Raw genomic sequence first — 19,431 nt, 5'->3', positions numbered from 1 at the left:
TTCACATAGATAGAAATTGCAGGGTGCCGACTTCAGTTTCCTTTCCTGTTCTTCGAGAGATAACTGCTCCGGTCATGGCGTTTTTTGAAAATTTCAATCGGGAGGATGAAAGTAAAGGCTTTACTCTTTAAAATAAGTCGAGAGAGATCACAGAACGATACTTTTCCAGAAAGTTACAACAGCTCAAAAATCATCTGAATTTCGCGTAGATAGAGATTACAGAACAGACTTGAGTTTTCCTTCGTGTTCTTTGAGAGAACATTTCTCCAGTTATGGCGTCTTTAGAAAAATTCAATTAAGAGGGTGAAAGTAGAGGCTTCGCTCTTTAAAACAAGCCGAGATAGATCACCGTACAAATTTTTCAGACCTTTAAACCAACTCAAAAATCATCTAAGTTTCCCGTGGATAGAAATAGCAGGGAATCGACTTCAGTTTTCCACTCTGTTCTTCGTGAGAAAACTGCTCCAGCCGTGGTAACTTTAGAAAATTCAATTAGGGGGTTGAAAGTAGACATTTCGCCCTTTATAACAAGCTGGGATATATCACTGTACGATTTTTTTCAAGACCGTAAGAACAATTTGAAAATCTTCAAATTAAATTAACCTCTTTAATGTCTAGAATTTCACCTACCCAATTTCGTCGCGAACGGGGAAACTCCGCAATTTAATAAGCCTCGGAGACGGTTGTCAGCAACAATTCGCAGTGTTAATGTGAGCACCGTGCCACGACCCGATTGTTTTAAAATTCCTGTGGCCGGAACGAGAAACGATTCAACGAAAGCGCCAACGCGCGTTCCTAACTCTGCCAGAAGAGAGCAGAGAGACTCGGGTCTTAATTGCAAATGTTGTTGTTCCGCGTCCCGAACAAAGCGGCCCATTCAACATTGTGCCGGCGTTGCTGACGCGAAAGAAAACTTTGTTCCCCTTCGGCTGACCCACGCCTCCACGACGGTTGCTTTTCACCGAAATAAATTAACGAGCGCGCGCATACCAACGCGCACACGCTATTCATCCGTCCACTTCGTCGAGCTGAATATGAATTTCGACCGATTCCCTAGCCGTGACGCCGTAGTTTCCCGTAACAATGCCCCGCCGGCCAAGAAAACGGGCCCCCTTTTACCTGAGGTGTTCACCTGTGTCCCCGGACCCGACCCCGTCAGGTGCATTCCGCGTGACTCACCGGACCGCACTTAGCATTCGTCTTATTTACCTGAAACAAGAGACGTCACGGATTACACTCTCGAGAAGGGTGACATAATATCTTGAAAATAGGGCAACGTAATCCACGAAACTTCAGTTTTCTTGAGCGAACTCCAATCGAACATACGAAGTGACGCGCGATCGATAAGGGTTGAACATTACTGATTTAAATATACAGACATCCATTAAAATTTATTATTAACATTGTATTAGTGGAAAGTACAAACCGAAATCACTCTTATGTACTAAGTTGATTAAAAAATAATCGAAGAAAAACTAATTTTGTTTAAATATTATTCATTCCGTTCGGAGTATATTTATTTGCACAAAACTGTTAAATAATACATTTAGGTATTATTACTATACAGTAAAATATAAAACATTTATGAAAGAACATTTCTGGACCAAAAATACACGCTTACAATTCTGTGCACATATTTTCACCTCCAGGTTAAGCAACCCTTCAGTAGTTTCAAGAATGCTGAATTTTTAAACGCAGAGGTCGCAGTTGTACTAAATTTTCTATGTTTTCAAATATTTCGATCCGGTTAAAAAATGAAATGCCATCGACGCGCGTGTAACAAGAAACCTATACATCCCATTAAAATGATATAAAGGACTGGATGACAAATGGATGACGGTCAACGGGAAAATATCTTTTACCATTATCAGGTAGATGGCTAGAGAACGGATACCTAATTTACAAGGACGCGTTCGTAGATGCGGAAGGAAAGCTAAAGAAGAAAGCAGGACCCTAAAATGCAAGTCCTGGAGCTGGCAGCGATAAATAGCTTATAAGGAGCCGCTTGTCCCGCCGCCCCGCTCATTCAAACCTCTTTTCCATTCGAATCGGCCAGCTACTTTGCAAGTTTATGCTCATCTTCGTCGGGAGTCGCGATGAAAGTTCCCGTGGCCCGGAAGCAGAGCGAAATCAGATTGCCCGGCATTGCCAATTTGTCCCGCGACCGCAACAATATCAAGATACAGAGTCGGGCTTCAAATTGAAACCACGGGCGCCGGAATTTCGTGTCGCGGCGACGGACACCGGAAAACTAGAATTGAAAGTAAGCGCAATCGCAGGCTCCGAGAATCTGCCTCGCCGAGAGGAAAAACTCTGTATTTTGTATGTATTTGCCACGGAGGAACCGCTCGATACAAACAGATATCGCGGGAAACACTGCGCGCGATGTACCGGGTGAATCGGTACATCTTCACCCGGAACAGTTTTATTCTTTTCAAACTCTTGCATACCTGTTCGTCTTCAAGAATTTCTCGAGTAGAACGAGACAATTTTTGTTTCTTGGATTAGTATCTTTATTCGGAGATAAGCGAAGAAACAATCGATGTCTAATGATTGAATTACTATCGTTGATCGTAACTAATGATTACGATCGTTTTAATCTTCAATCGCAATTAACGATTGAAATATTATTGTTGAGCGGGATTTATAAATTTCTTTCAATCGTTAGTTGCAATCAACCACTGAAGTAGGAATTTAAGAATCGTGATAAATCATAGTTATCATAATAATCGCAATAAACAATTGCATTCGTCTTAAACGTTAATCGCAATTGACGATTGAAATATTACTGTTAATCGTTTTAATCTCCATTAATAAATTTCTTTAACTCGTTAGTTGCAAACAATGTCTAAGGTAGGTATTTAAGAAAATCTAATAAAGTAAGAATCATGATAAATCATGATAATCATAATAATCTCAATGAACGATTACATTTGCTTTAATCGCAATTGACGATTGAAATATTGCTGTTGATCGTTATTCGGGATTAATAAATTTCTTTCAAACATTATTCGCTATCATCAACTAAAGCAAGAATTTAAGGAAATATAATAAAGTAAGGAAATATAATAAAGTAAGGATCACAATAAAGACAACACTTGACGTCATCAAAATTCAAGAATAAAACAATATTAATTATCCCTTTCAATCGACGATTAATTTTATCAATTGATCAATTTAATCGTCGACTTTTCGAGGATTAGTATCTTAAATAATCTCCATCAATTAAATAAAATTGAATCAAATCACAAATTCCAATCGATCGATGCACTTGATAGCAAAAGAAATAAATTTTGTTTCGAATAACATTCCCAAATGAAATAAAATAAAATAAAGTAAGTCGCTGAAGACTGACACTGCAGCCAAGTAACCGTTCTCTTATCAGATCCTCGATTCAGTTCGTCTGCATTTTTTCTAAAAAAAAAAAACGGAACGATCCATCTTTCCCGGTGCATTGTACGTCCTCGAACGGAGTGATTGCAAAATCGGAATAAATCCCGCGGAAGCTGTAGAAGGAACCGCGGCGTCGCCTAAGGCGGAAGGATTTCAAGCGCCTGATCCGCGTGAAATTTCAAAAAATCCGTGGTCTCGGAATTAAGGTCGCAAAGGGCGCGGCCAGTTGGCTCGGTAATTGCGCGGGGATCGTGCGGTTGCTCTGAAAGCGTTCACGGAAAAAACGGTTTTCCAGGCTCGGCTCGCCGGGCTGCATCTCCGAAGCTCGTACTCCGGTCCTCTGTGCTCGATCCACTTCCTCCCGGACTCCCGTTCTCGTTCCCGTCCTCGTTCTCCAGCTATCCGGCTATCCGTTTTCCCTTTATCGCGCGCCCCACGAGATAAAACGGCGTTCCCTTCGCGCCGGCTGTTCGGGACACAGCGATCGTTTCTTATTGCATGTCAGGATTTTTCAATGGGGCCAACGTGGTTGCAACCGAGCCCGGAAACGCTCCGCGACGAGGATCGTTCGATGTCGCTACTTTGATCGCTCTCCCCCTTTCTATCTTCCCATTTCAGAAAAGCAAGCCTTTCGTTACTCTTTCTTTCTCTCTCTTTTACTCCTTATCTATTTCTCTCTCTCTCTCTCTTTCTCTCCATCTTGAGTCGCTTGCGTTGAATTCGCTGGGCGTTGACGCTCCAGGCATCCGTTTCTCCCCGTCTTCGAATCTCATTCGGCGGAATCTCGGCCGCGTTTCCGGAACGCGACTCGCGAATTTCATCGAGCGTGGTAAGCTGCTTTTATACGGATTGATTCTTGGGAAGCTATGGGACGCCGCGGATATCGGCGGATCGGCGGCAAGCCGGGGAACGTGCTCGAAATACGGGATAGGCGACTCCGCTCTGGCACCTGCAGCTACTCCGCGCCGTTTGTTTTATGAACAAATGTTTCGCGCCGATGCTGTATGCCGTACAGCCGGTCCTCATCGGTATTCGCAGCGGCGCCTCCGAAAACTCCGATCGAACGAGTTACGACACTTTTTAATCGAGCCTTTCGTGTCAATACAGGGTGTTTCAAAGTTATTGTAATTTCAGAAAACGATGGGTTCCTGAGATCGTTTGAAGTAATCTTTTCCTTAGGGGATACGCAACACGCGGCTTTATATACGAACTATTAACGAAAAACGGTGACCAATCAGAGATTAGCGCTGGAATTTGTAAAGTGCTGCCAAGTGCATCATGTGGTCGAGCTAGCAAATGTAGTGTAAGCCATGCAATGTATAGCATTAGGTTTATGAAACCCGCAGGGATGTCACTAATTTTTTAATTTACAATTATTCAGATCGTAAAGAGACATTTTTTCAGTTATTTTATCAATATGCAGTGTGAGGCAATTGTCATGATCAACTTGATTGTTTCTATCAAATATTGCATTGATGCGAACGAACAAGTTCGTTTCTGCGAGCATTTATATGCCGTAAATCTTACTACTTATGCCTGTTGTCTGTTATAAGACAATTATATAAGGTGTCCCAAAAATCTCTAACAATCTCGGAGGTATCGTTAACGAGTTATTAACGGAAAACACTGATCAATGAGAAGCGAGTACCGCTGTTGCGAGACGGCTGAGCCACTAAGCTGAGTACTAAGCTTCCTCCGCTCGTTGGCTCGGTGTTCTCGCGTCAAAGGAGTTCGCTTCTCATTGATCAGTGTTTTTCATTAATAACTCGTTAACAATGCCTTGCAGAACATTCTTTTAAAAGAAAAATTAGCTTGAAATTACTTCGGTTATTTCCCATTTCCAGACTGTTAGATATTTTTGAGACAACCTGTATATTATCGCAATCATATATTAATTATATACTGTATAACTAGCTGCTACTTCATTAGAAGTAGAAAAATATAGCATCATGTCATTTAAGAAGATGAACGTAACCCTGAAATCTTCAAAATCCCGCCATCTGCAAAAATAATTGACTGTTATGTTATGGCCACTTTCAAACTGTATTACTTTTGTTAATAAAGTTTTTCTGTATCTCAAAAAGTAACTGAGGTAGTCAAAGTTATCGTTACTTTGATATACTTGAGTATATACTTAATATTAATATATGTATATTAATATCAAATATTAATATATACTTAATATTTGATATACTTAAGTATATCAAAGTTAGTCAAAGTTACCCTGCTTACGATGAACATCATAACAATACTCGTTAAAAATGAGAGTAAACGTCTTATTGTTACTTTTATAAACTAATGCAAAATAACCTCTTTTAGTACTCCATAAGTCTAATGTTAAAGGAAGATTGACAACAAATTTTGAACATTTTTACTGTAAAATTACATTATTTAACATGTTCACATCCAGCGTGACACATGTGTGATGACAATTGCGATTTTGCATATCGCCTGAAGAACATTGAATAAACTGTATGAATATAATTCTTCAAAATTGTAACACGTAGTATGATATTTAAAGAATTTATAGCTTCTCTTTCATGACATTTGTATTACATTTTTATAAAAGAATGCGATGTATTTAATATAATAAACACTATAAATAATGGTAAAAAGTTTATTTGCGAAACCACAGATGTAGGATCCGTACAGACATTGCATGCAGTACTTTTTTTGTCTTATTATCTCAAGTGCCGATTCTTTATTCCCACTTTATATAAATATTTGAATTCTTTCAGTACTCACTTTAGTGTTATGTCTTTTTTTATACATTTCTCTGGATACTAATTACCAAGCTGTGAAGTAACTTTTAATCAATTGCGATTAAAACAGTTCACTGAAAATTAGTTCTATAGTCCAAAGTCTAGTATCAACCGCAAAAACATAAGATAAAGGAGGAAAGTAAAAAAGTTTGTATTAAACTTAGAGTTATCGTTTTCTTACTTTTTTGCTGTTCACATTAAACTTTCAATTGTACAACAATTTTTTTCGAAAACTTTATACTAGTAGTAAGAAAGTTTTATCTTAGATATTCAACGGATATTAATGACATCGAACTGTTCACAACTTCCCATGGAAAATATAGAATTATTAAAAGAAATTGCAATATTTTTCAGATATTATCTCTAAAATCGGTAGAAGTTTCACTTTACAAAGTACTTCTGCTGTTATCGCACACCTGTCCGATGATATTATATTTCCTGCGATACGTTGGTTTTCTTTCCATCTTCCCAGCAATAAGTTTAAAACACGTCACTCTCGTTCTTTTTGTTGCATCGAATGAAAGAAGAAAGTTTAGTGAAATCATTACATCTGTTTACATTCCCACTTCTACTGCAGTCAACTATCTCTCCTATCATCGCAGGTATTAATCAGCTATTGGTTAAAGGCGATGTCGAATATCAACGGCGGATCGTAGTGTTCATATTCAACACTGTTTCCGGCCAATAGCCGATTACTACGATCGTAGGAGGGACAACGGTCTACAAGTGGTAATATGAACACCCTGTACCTTCTTCTAGCGAACACACAGTAAAATTCTCTTAACATTAATGTTGTCTCTTTATGTGTCTCCAGATGAGAGCTGCATTTCTTGATATCGAAAACGATTGGAGTACGATGAAAAATCCCGTCGAAATAGATTTAGTGTCGAAACATATAGTGGTAGCAAGACGGGTAACTCTGACATTTACAGGCAAAGATTCTCATCTTTTGATTTAAATTACGTATAAATGAAATATACATATATACGATGTCGCCATAATTTTACGTATAGCAGTGTCGACAAAAATTAATTCGATAGAGTCCTCAAAATTTCGAATGAAAATGGAAAATATGTTTGAGTTGAAAATCCAGCTGCATAAGCCAATTTTAGACATTTGTCTTTGTTTAAACAAAGAATAGCACATTCGGTTTTTATATGAATTGGAAACATTAAAAATTAGATATTAGACGATTTTTACACATTGACGAACGATATCGTAATCCGACAATCAGCAACCCAATGATGAAAGAAAAGCGATAAAGACTTTATAAGCGCTTATGTATACGTACAGTGTTGTAACAATATATGCATAAAAAGTACACTAGCTATCAGACAACAAATCGATAGAAATATTTCATGCCAAGTTAATAATTTTGACAATGATAACGTATTTTAATTTTTCCAGTCACCGAATGGAAAATGCAATCCAAAGTGTCGTAGACTCAAATTCACGGATACCATTAGACGTGAAACCAGCTCTCGATTTACATCAACAAGTTCTACAGTTAGTATCATGATACAGGTATTACATTAATACTGACATATTTCTCACTGTGCTTTTATTACGTTTTATGTTTTTCCTGCATTTGTCGACGATCAACACACAACTCGTGAACGAAGCATGGCCATAAAACTCACGGCCGATATGATGATTTCATATTTAGTGGCCATCGTAGCAGTTATTGTCTTGTTCGCAGTTAATTTATACCGTGTAAGCATTATTAAAAGTGAGTAAGATGGATTCGAAAAAAGATCATAGCATATGATAAATTTCCAACAAGGGAACATATTCAACTCACGCAAGTCGATTTTAATGAGTCTTACTTTAAGTACTGTTCTTGGAAAAATATTCGCATTAATGGGATAGAACAGCCCTCAAAGTCGAACGTAAAACAATAGTTTTCTTTAATTGTGTGATTTCTTCAGCGGTAGGATAAAAGGACAATGTAGCTTTTAAGACACTGTAGGGACTAAAAGGCGCGATGTTGAAGGGAGTCAGCGGCGTCCGCCGTTGCGATGGTAACATTTTAACAATGAAAATCGGCTACGCGATCTGTGGACTATAACAAAGAGTGTACATGTTTTTGAAGTGTTCGTTTCTGAAACTTGAATACGTTCTATTGTACGTGTCAGTTGAACAAGGAACAGAGTAAACCAATTTTTTATGTGTGACAGCTTCTTCTGGCTACAAATACTATGAACGATGTGGAAAATCTTTCCTTCTCCGCGAATGTGGTTCTGTTGCATTTCGTAATCATGTTGTTGAATAATTATGTGGACAGAAATTAATGAACACTAGTATGAAGTTTTACAATAAAATGTGAGTCCATATTTATATTCATGAAGTGTTTCTGTCAACAATGACAGATAAAATAAGATCGAGATCCTGTTCCATGAAACAGATGCAATTCGTTATGGTACTGCATACCAGTACGATATGATTTAGCTGGTTTATACATTCCATCTTACGACGGATTCTCGATGGTAATTCATAGTATTTATAGTCTCGTAACTAGGCAGCCGATCTTTATGCAAAATAAATAGTTCTACCATTAATTTGAAGAAACAGGAATTGAACAATAATGTATTTTTCCTATCAGTAATTATTTTTCTGTTCCACGTTATCATTTTTCTCGCAAATGCTTAAAAATCCGTAGTCTGTTCAGAATACTACAATATTTTTAATTTTAAAACTCATAAAATTTCTCTTTCAGATGATGAGCTCGTCATTTTCATATTTTACTGTTATCTATTCGACTCGGTAAAATATTCTGAAATGTTGGCTATACACTTGTGAAGAATACAAATTATAGATTTAGTGATTTAAAGGTGTATAACAAACTGTTATACAAGGTTATACAAAGGTGTATAACAAGCTGTGATTAACAAACTGTTCCGTTATCCGAACAGTGGTATATTCTTGATTGGTTCAGATAACCGAAGTTCTACTCAGCTTAAAGTACCACCAAAGAAGTCCTCAAAGAAATACATGTTACGGTGGTCAGCCATATCCAAGTGTTACGTTTGCAGAACCAGCAAGGTCTTGAATTATTTGGCATAGGTCGCGTCTCCTAATGAATATTAGGATAACGTAGATATAGCCTCTAGGGAGTCGTAAAACGTCCAAGAAGTTCACCGGACTGCTGTTTACCGCGTTGTCCGTCGTTGACCGAGTTTCCCCGAAGGATCTCGCCGACGAAGAAGTTCAAACTGCGACGGGATCCCCGCGATCTTACGGATAACTGATAACAGGCCGTCGCACGGTGCACGATGCAATTTCTCACGCAGGATATCCCGAATCACGCGTATAAATCTTGCTCTTCGGTGATTCCGCGACTCCGCGGGGCTCGCGGACGGAAAAGTTACGTCCCGCGGATCTCGGCCGAGGGAATTCCGAATGGCGGTCCCGGCTCGAAAACTTTCCCGGGGATCCTCGCGAGGAATGCGGGACACGAAAGGATGCTCCCCATCCTCCCCTTTCGCCTCTTCCTTTTTCCGACTTCTCTACCGGAGAATCCGGGCAATTCTCCGCCGCGTTTCCTCCCTTTCTTTTACTTTCGCCCGAGCAACAAAGAATCTAGCGGCAACTGAGATAATAGCATTAACCAACAAATTTTCACTTTTTTCTACGAGGCCATAGTTAAACGCGACTTACATCGATTTCGATGGCTGACTCTTCGGATAGATCTTAACCTTTTAGATACGGCAGGATTTTGCGCAAATAAAGTTTTTCGTAACTAAATTACGATTTTCTCTTAATATATATTTTTTCCGGATATCTATATATAGTACTAATAACATATATTCTTTTCTTAATATATTGTATATACACACTTTCACTTTAATTGTTTGCTTTAAGAAATAATAAAACAATTGAGTAAAGCACGAGCCATTCGCGAAAGCCACTATAGTGGCGCGTAGTATCTAAAAGGTTAATCACATGCACTAGAACATTAAGTTGGATACAACATTTCATGTAAAAGTAAGAATGAATACTATTCATTTCTCGTAAATTGAAATATATTTTTTCTTCGACTTATTTATTTACTGTTGCGTCTGCTTAACTCTTAAGATGTAAATACATTTCCCTTATATTTTGTGAACTGTAATACCTTTTCACGAACCTATCGTCATTCATTAGCATTATCGAATAGCGTTATAACATCATGTGAATGAGCGAATACCGGGTCTTAATAGTAGACATTAATATTTGTTTGATGAAACTGATGAAAATTTGATGAATAAACTCTTAAGACGTAAATATACGTCCTTTATATTTTGTGAATCTACGCACAAACTTATCGCCATTCATTATCAATATCGAATAGTGTTATAACATACTGCGAATCCAGCGAATATCGTGTCTTGACACCGTGTCTCCACTCATTCAAATTGTTTGATAAAAGTAATAAAAGTTTGATGAAAGTAAGATTTAAATGCATTCTCTTACAATCACCGAAATAGTTAAAATTTATTTATAGACAAGGATATAATTGTTTAAACTTTGAAGCGTCAGTTACCACTGACTCACACAACGCTAGACGTGTTAACTAAAACACCTACCCCCTTAACCGAATTTCTACAATTTCTGCAGTGATATGTTAGTATTTAAGTATTCCAACAAACATCTAAAATTACCCATTTTTATTTTTCGGAACAACAATGCTGCCAATGTCGCGAAACGTGAGGGAGATATAGGATGCACCGAGATAAAGGTGCTACGCTACGAATAGCTTTAACCCTCTTAGTACCGGCCAAATAAGTCTGTATCTGAGCGAAATGTTTAAAACTCGTTTGACGAAGTTTGATAAAGTTTCGGAACGAAATTGCAAGAATTTTGAAAAGCCTGATAAATAACAAGTTCAAAAAGGGAGAAGAGATAGGGAATGAAATTGTTGTTTAATAAAAATATTAAGAAAACTATCTTGTCAATAATAGCCAACGACGATATATCGTCGTTCGGTACTAAGAGGGTTAAATCTGGTCGCGGAGGTTCAACGCCCTTTGGAATCTGTAACAATCGGTGGATGGGTGATCGACCGAGCCGATTTTCGAAGGGAACAATGATTCGCCGGGAACAAGGAGAACGGTCGCGTTTGTTCGGTCGCGATAGCAAGTTTCGATGGCAGAGGTGTGGGGGTGCCGGTGGGTTACGCAGGTGAGTCGAGGAACTTCCGGCGGAGAAACTTCCGCGGATCCCGGAAACTTCTCCTCGGGAGAGAGAGATATTGGGAGCCGAGGGACAATTCGTTCCCGGTGGAGACGAAAAATGTTCGAGCGGTTCGATGCCCTCCAGCGTCCAATTTTTTCCCTGTGGAACCCAGCGTCTTTGGGCGTCTACCGCGATAAAGGCTCACCGACGACGACGACGACGACGCTGACGCCGACGCCGACGCCGACGTCGACGTTGACGCCACGCTGCGACGGCCCCGCGACCGGCTGGCCTTGACGTTTTATTAATTGAATCGCGAAATAACAGATTGCGCGGCGTCTGCTCGGCGAAAACAATAGCCCCCCTTTTCCACGGAATTAGGCTCTTTGTCGCGGCTACGGTTTTTACGGACGGCCTTGAAAACGTTGGAATTCTCGCCGCTCTTTATTGCGTAATTCTTCATTTTCATCGTCAATCTGCGGAACCCCTAGAGACCTTAATCATGTTGTAATCGCATTCGCTTGCGAGAACTATTTCAAGAAACTTCATTTATTTCGCAATGTTTCTTCTTTTTAAACGTTGACTGACCACCATGAATTATCTCGTAGTACTACGACGAGGCTGTGAATTGATTCATTACTGAAAAACAAAAGGATTTATTTCTTAGTTTGAATTTTTATTATTTGTTACTCGTTATTATATTTTACTTAATATTGTTTGTCGTGTATTAATATTTTTTATTTACTATTAATTATTTATTTATAGAAAAAGAAATGTTAGCGTCTGGAATAGATTTTTCAAAATGAGCTTGGCAGTCAACGTGTCGATTTGCGGTGTTGTTTGCATTATTTTGCTCTTCGCGAGGTTCACAGAGGGAAATGCAGACTCGACTTCTGTAATTTTTGTATGTATCTACTTTATTTTTGTCATTTTTGTCATCCATTGCCGTTTATTCCCTTTTACAAAACGTTACTTCGAAGTCTACTTGACTTAATAATGGAAAAAGCATATGTTACCTTTTGCTGTTATTTAACACCGGTCTTGTACGTGAAATAAAAATACGCGTTCTTTTAGCGCCACTTATTTCAGTGTACGGTCTCTCTTTAAGTAATTAGATGCAGTAGTTTCTTCGGAGGATGCACGAGGCGTTGGCGAAGCGATTCACGAGTGGAAAACATGGACTTCCTGTTTTCGAACAAGCTGCACTCGACGAATTTTATGCGACCGCAGCCGAAGGCAGATTCCATCGGTCCGAGGTCGGGCCGAGAGGGGCTTTATTACCCAGAAAACGTCGTAAAGCGGAATCCTCGGACATCCGGTCGCCGTGTGTGGCATTGGAAAGCCAAGATGACTAAACGGCTGCCAGCATCGAAGAGAATCGTTCGAGGTCCTGGCTAAACGCTCACGATGACGTACGTCGGGTGAAAACTGCGTCTACTGCACGCCAATTCCTATTCAGCTTTGGGGACCGCACACTCCCACGTGTTCTGCAGATTCTACCGCGATAAATTTACAACCTTGACCTTTTCTGCTCTTACCGTTTGACATTTGTCAAATTCGCACAGATGTGAACTTTGAAAAATGCGATTTCGTTGCACTCTGGTGTCGTCGATAGCATTGCATATACATTTAATTTTGTATTAATTCTTAAATAAATATGTAAATTCGTGTCAAAGTGACGTTTCCTTTTAATTTTGTTTTTTTTTTCGTATTGTAAGATAATTATGTAAAAAACATAAATAAAAACACTATGAAATTTCGCGACGGTATAACGAACTTTATTTCACTTCGCCTTTGCATAGCGAAATCATAATTTTTGCATAATTCCATGTTGCTGGTAAGGGCGAAATTCGTATCAATTGTATAGATAGATTTTTATCAACTGTACAAATAGAGTTTTATCAACTGTTTAAATCGATTTGTATCACCCGTATAAATAGATTTTTATTAACTGTACAAATAGGCTCGTATCAACTGTATGCATTTAGCAAGATTAAAAAATATGAGAAAACAGCTGTTTGCGAGAAACTTAAACAGAGAACTTTAAAAAAGACTAAACAATATTTTTATGAAAATGTTATTGACCCGTTATCGTTTCGATTTGAATGTTACTTATTTGTATCTATTGTAGTTTACCTTGTAAACAAGGTGTTGCGCTTATTTACACCCTTTCGAAGACCGTCGAACCAAATATGAATGAAAGTCGCTGAACGATAGCCTAACTCGAGAGGACGTTATTTACCGCAACCACCATTTAAAACGTTCGCGGACAGGGTAAATAAGGGCTTAATGGTTAAATTCGTGGCCGAGTTCAGGCTCGCGAACGTCTTCAGTAATCCTCGCAAAGTTTCGCAAAGTAGATGCGTACACTCGGAGGCCGGTAGCTCGCTTCGGCTGGAAAACTGAGCGGAGCCTCGCCTATGGCTCAGGATCCCGTGGTTCGTCGCGTGGAAAATGTCCTCTGCGAAATTTCCCTTGCCGCAGCACCCCCACCCTTCCTACATTTACCATGGCTTCGTTACTCTCGGCAATTAAAAAATGAAATTTCACGGACTACGGCTGCGATACTCCTGGAACTGCTCGGTCGATATACGCTCTTGTCCATAAGACAAGAATTTGGTAAAGGAATTTTTTATTTAAACAATAATAGTGTCTGTTAGTTATCTCTTTTGCCTTAATGTTTCTTGTAAACCACATATTCTACAAAAAAATATTTCGAACAAAGGTTATAAAGAAGAGCGTTTTTGTCAAATAAGTTGGTCAACTTGAGTTTTTTAACTATGCGCAACATTTAATCATGCGATTCAGAAATGAATGTTTAGCGAGATGTTCTTTAGTTGACTTTTAATGCAAGAAACGTTCAAAATATCGTCTGTTACAATAATTACAAGCATTTATGCGATTAAGCAGTGGGAGTGTAAGTTAGTTGGGAGTTAAATAACAAGGATATCTCAGCGTTTTGTATTTTGTCAAGTGACCTTTATATTTTGAAACGAACGTGAAATTGCAATAAATTAATTATTGTCGTATATGCTCTCTTCTTATCAGACAATTCTTTTTTATTTAAAAGTTTAGCGTCGCGTAATAAACAAGCAGTTCACAAGAACAATTAAACTGGAAGAGTCGAATGAGTCGCATCGTATTCGTAGCTTATAGTATCCATTGTTCGATAGGAAACAATGCTCGCATAGCCCAAGAGATCTACTTGCATAAAGTTAGAGGACACTCTCGCTGAGAATAATCGCATCTAGGAGTACTATATGCGTATACCGGTGTATTTATTGTTCGGTAAGAAATATGTTTGTGGGACAATCAAGATAGCGAGACAACATAACGAGTTCTCGAGAGAAATGAAATTAGGCAGATGTTTATGCAAAACTCGCAGATAAGTTCGGATATTTCTGGCCGGGGGGTGTGCGTCGAATAACTTTCCGAACCCCCTTCGTTATCCGGCGGGTCGGTGACGCGGCAAAAAGACGATGCAAAAAGCCGTGGCGAAGCCGTAAAGTGGAGAAAGTGCAGTCCGCACGCGAATGCAACCGCGGTGCACAGGGGGGAAAGTACTCGCGCGCCGCAAAGTAGGTATTCGTCTCGTCCTGTCGACCGACAATGGGGCTTTTAGCGCGACAGCTGAGATCGAATCTCTATGCAAATTTTCCCAGGGTATTTTATATTAGCCTGTTACTCGTGAAACCCGCGATTTTATGCCGGCAATTTTAATGGAGCGTTTTGATCGAGAAGTGCTGCCGGCACTCGTGTTTGCAGGTGCATTGCACACCGTCGTAGAGAGATCCGTCTTCTTTTTCATTTTTCGAGTGACAGCTACTTTACGTAGAATACAGGCCTTAAATTAGATCACAAAATAATGATCTTTCTCCCCATTTGGAGAACAAAGATATTACCAAAGTATACCTTATTATTTTTATCACAGTTCATGACAGGGTTCGAAGATGTACCTCTTTTTGTACGCTACGTTGGAATTTATAACACATAATAATTTTTTAAAATAGTTTTCACAATTTCAATACGAATAGATGTAAAATTATTCAGATTAAAGATTTCGGTTTGACTATAAATTAATACAATTTGAAAATAAAAGTTCTGTAACAAGAACAGATATTTCATTCACTAATTTGAGAAAGTAATATTAAAAAATAATATTGAAAAATAATACCATACATGCTAACAAGTGCCAAATAATACTTAATGAGTATAACGTCATAAAAATATTGAATTATTATTCCAAAAATTTCTATAGACCGTATAAATTAATAATATATAATATTAAAATTATGTATCTTTTCAAAACTAATTCTTGTTAGCCTCGCATATCCTCTTCAATACTAAAGTTTATACCAAATGATTAAAAAAACAGTAAAGTCCTCCTTAACAAAATGTCTTGTTTGTGCAGTTAAATTGATTTTATTTATTCGATATTTCGAACGAAACTATAATACTTGTGTATTGATTTTCTTACAATTTCTTTAATTTCTACATAATGTTACACAACATTATTAAATGAATCCAGCAAATTCGATGTTCTAGAAATGATTGCAGCTAATTTAAATAAAATATCCATTGGTTAACTTTTCAATATTTGAGACTAGCTCGTAGAATTAAAGCCAGAAGTTCGTAAAGACGACAATTAGTGTTCCACTTGAAAATCAAAGTTTTCAGCAGCTGACGCTTCCAGGAAGCAATAATTCAATGTGATTAAATTTCAAAGAAAGTCCGTAATTACTGGAATGCGAATAAGCGTTGGGATCCGTTGAAGAGTGCAACTTTCAACCGAGTTGTTGGCAGAGTAAACATTCGACGGGAAAGTCGACGTGTTGAAGCAGACGCCAGTACCTACTTCCAGACGCGTCTCGTTAATAAGGGCGACCCGATGCTCCCTTCCCTCTTGTTTTAAGCCTCTTACGTACCTGTGTGATAGCGGCTTAACGATCCCACCGACACTGAACTTCCTCCGTGCTCGTTTACAGTGCACCTTTACTTTGTCCCTCCGACTCTATGCTTCAGAGAACGACCAAATGCCCTAACCTGACCGAACCCCATGAATTCCTTCAAGTTGTCGCGTTAACCCTTAACCAACCGAGATTTTTTAAGACTTCTCAAACCATCATAAGCCGATCCATACGAGTCCTTCCATGTCGATTCATCTATGCACTGGATCGTCGCATAATCAATCTGAACTGGTAAAAATAGTGTTCACATGTTGAACAGGTGGATACGGGTCACGTAATTTCTAAACAGACTACGGCTTTTATGCATTTATGAGAAAAAGGTGTAGATAAAATACGAAACAGTGATAACGTTAAAAGAATTTAAGTGTACTGATGCATTATTAGAATTTCATTAAAAATGTGGCTTGTAATTTATCTTGCACGAAAATCCGCTGTTTATTTCTAAGTCAGAAATGAGAATATATTTCAATAAAGAATTTTATGATTTATTTGAATCGAGACTAAGGAACGATTCGAGCAAGTAGATGGACTAATTTATGACGAATAAACAATGATGCGAATAAGTTGATGATACAATATATGACGAATAAAGAATTATACGAATAAATAGGTGACATAATTTATGGCGAATAAAGAATGATTCGAATAAATAGATGCAATAATTTACGACGAATAAAGAATAATTAGAATAAATAGATGGAATAATTTATGGCGAATCAAGCATGATACAAATAAATAGATGGAATAATTTATGACGAATAAAAAATGATACAATTAAATAGGTGGAATAATTTACGACGAATAAAGAATGATTCGCATAAACAGACAGTATAATTTATGACGGATGATTGAAGTAAACAGATGAAATAATTTATAACGAATAAAGAACGATCCAAATAAATAGATGAAGTAATTGATGGCAAATTATAAATTATACGAGTAAAATATTGAACTAAAACGAATTGTCTCGCATAATTATCTTAGAGAGATAAAACAATCCGGAACAAGACAGTCGAAAAAATCCGATTAATGCGCGACATTGGTGTACGCAATTACGACCGAAATGTTCAATTAACACTCGATAAAAGAAGAGCGTGCGTACGGAGGAACGAGGTCACGATGGCAGGAAACTGTTAGGTAGGACGATTCCGTGGCTTTGCCCCCGACAGACCAATTCCGCTGACAAAAATTCGGTCCTAGAACGGGAAAGGGAGGGAATTTAATTAAGCAAGCCTGTGGACCGGGCCAGGAGCTCGCCCGAATTCGGTCGAGGACAATTTGTCGGCGTCGCAACGTGTTCGTCGGAACGGAAGCTTTTGGCGAACGGAATGGTCCAAGGAAATTGCGGGGGGTCCGACGGGGGGCCAAGGAACAGGGGCTGGTTCTGCCCTGGCCCCGGATAAGATTCCGAAGTCGCCGCACGCGCGGCTCGTTCCTTCCGAGCTGCTAAACTTCCATCGAAATTTCATATTTACGAGGCAAGTTAGGACGCCGCGCCGCGCCGCGCCGCGTTGCGTCGACCGAGTGGAAAAAGGCGCGGCGCCTCAACTGCGAATCACCTCGCCGCGTCACCCACCTGTACCTACGAATTTACCGCGACTACGCGCCCTTTACACGCGAAATCGCAGAATTGTGAGCCTCGAGTTCGGTGCGCGCGGAACGAGGTACACTGAAAGCATTTTCCGATTTTCTGAAAATTGTCGATGTTTAAACTGCTGGAATTTCGTAAAAAGGAAACGTACGACAATAATTCGGCGGTCGTTTCGAAGCTGCGAGTCTCGATTTTTGCAAGCCGTCGTTCATTTTCTACTAACACGTTCGCGCGTATCATAGCAGGTAGAAAATCAGAGTTACGTTTTGCCTTACGAAATGGCGCGAATTGAAAGGTCCGCAAATGCATTGAAAAATTTTCTCCATCGCTATAACTGACAGATTTAAATATGGTAGCTTCCTCTTTAAAACGACCGCTCGTATTCGCTGGTGTAAAACTCTCGTGTACCTGTAAAGCGATCGGGCACACCTTTCTCTCGATTAATGGTAGCACAAACATTAAATTATTTTTATATTGCTATCTTATAATATTATAAACATAATGGGACTTAACACATTCGCATCGGGAAACGAGAATTCAAGTCTTAAAAAGAAAAACGTTGTCGTCGAGAAACGATAATTCTCCTTTTGCAAGAAGTGTTACATTGCAAAAATACCCCGATTTATATAAAAAAAGGAATACTACCCCGATGCGAATGTGTTAAGATAGCAGCTTCCTGAATCATACTGAAAGTTAAAAAGTCTTTGTATAGATATAATCTATAGTTTAGATATAATCAATTATTATATAAGTACTGTTGGAATGTTTACTACAGGTCATATTTTGTCCGTTTTCTATAACCCTTGGATTAAATGATCAGACAATAGATTTTAATGTCAGTATAATAGGATTACAATATGTTTAGAAGTTTTATTTTTTAAGATACTAATTAAGATATACTTAAATTAGCTATGTTTCACTTAAAATTACGAAGTTTAACAGTATTCTCTTATATATGTAGTGAATTATTTGTACTTGTTGTGTTGGTCAAGACCCAATTTTCTTTCTTTTCAATTATTTATAAACAAAGAATTATGCAGTATAAGCAAAGTATTATATAACTGACTTTTAAACGAAGAAATGTATCTATTAGTGTACTTTAAACATTTTACTATCGATGAACAAGCTAAATACATTTCAATTTCTGTGAACTATGTGTGAATTTGCATTTTTATAATCTACACCACAATAAGATATACTATTTTTGTTGATACGAGTGTTTCACGACTGTGTATTAAGTATAGAAAGAGTAATATCAAAAGATTTATGTATTACTTATGATTATTTGAAACCGCAATTACTTAAACTATCTTTAATTACCAAATTATCAATTACCAAAGCTCGGTGAAACGACAGAGAAATATCATACTAATTTCGAGTAGTCGATGGATAGGGGTAGCTTAACCCTTTGCACTCGAAACCATTTTAGCTCATTGTATTTCCATTCTATGCAATAAAGTGCGCTATTCCGTATACCAAATTGAAACTCGTGACTGGTACCACAATTTCATTGTTTCACGATTTTTCCAATCGAAGCTTTGTCGGTGTAAAAATGATCTTGGAC

General features: G+C 38.3%; 1 pseudogene; it reads left to right on the top strand.

The window, feature by feature from the left end:
- The first annotated feature begins 7,536 nt into the window (after positions 1-7,536).
- Positions 7,537-8,922, top strand: LOC144478258 (uncharacterized; annotated as a pseudogene).
- Positions 8,923-19,431: the final 10,509 nt, after the last annotated feature.

Source organism: Augochlora pura, chromosome 2 (assembly GCF_028453695.1).
Source record: "Augochlora pura isolate Apur16 chromosome 2, APUR_v2.2.1, whole genome shotgun sequence".
In the NCBI taxonomy this organism is placed as follows: domain Eukaryota; kingdom Metazoa; phylum Arthropoda; class Insecta; order Hymenoptera; family Halictidae; genus Augochlora; species Augochlora pura.
Note: the sequence above shows the minus strand (reverse complement) of the source record. Positions and strands in the feature narration are given on the sequence as shown.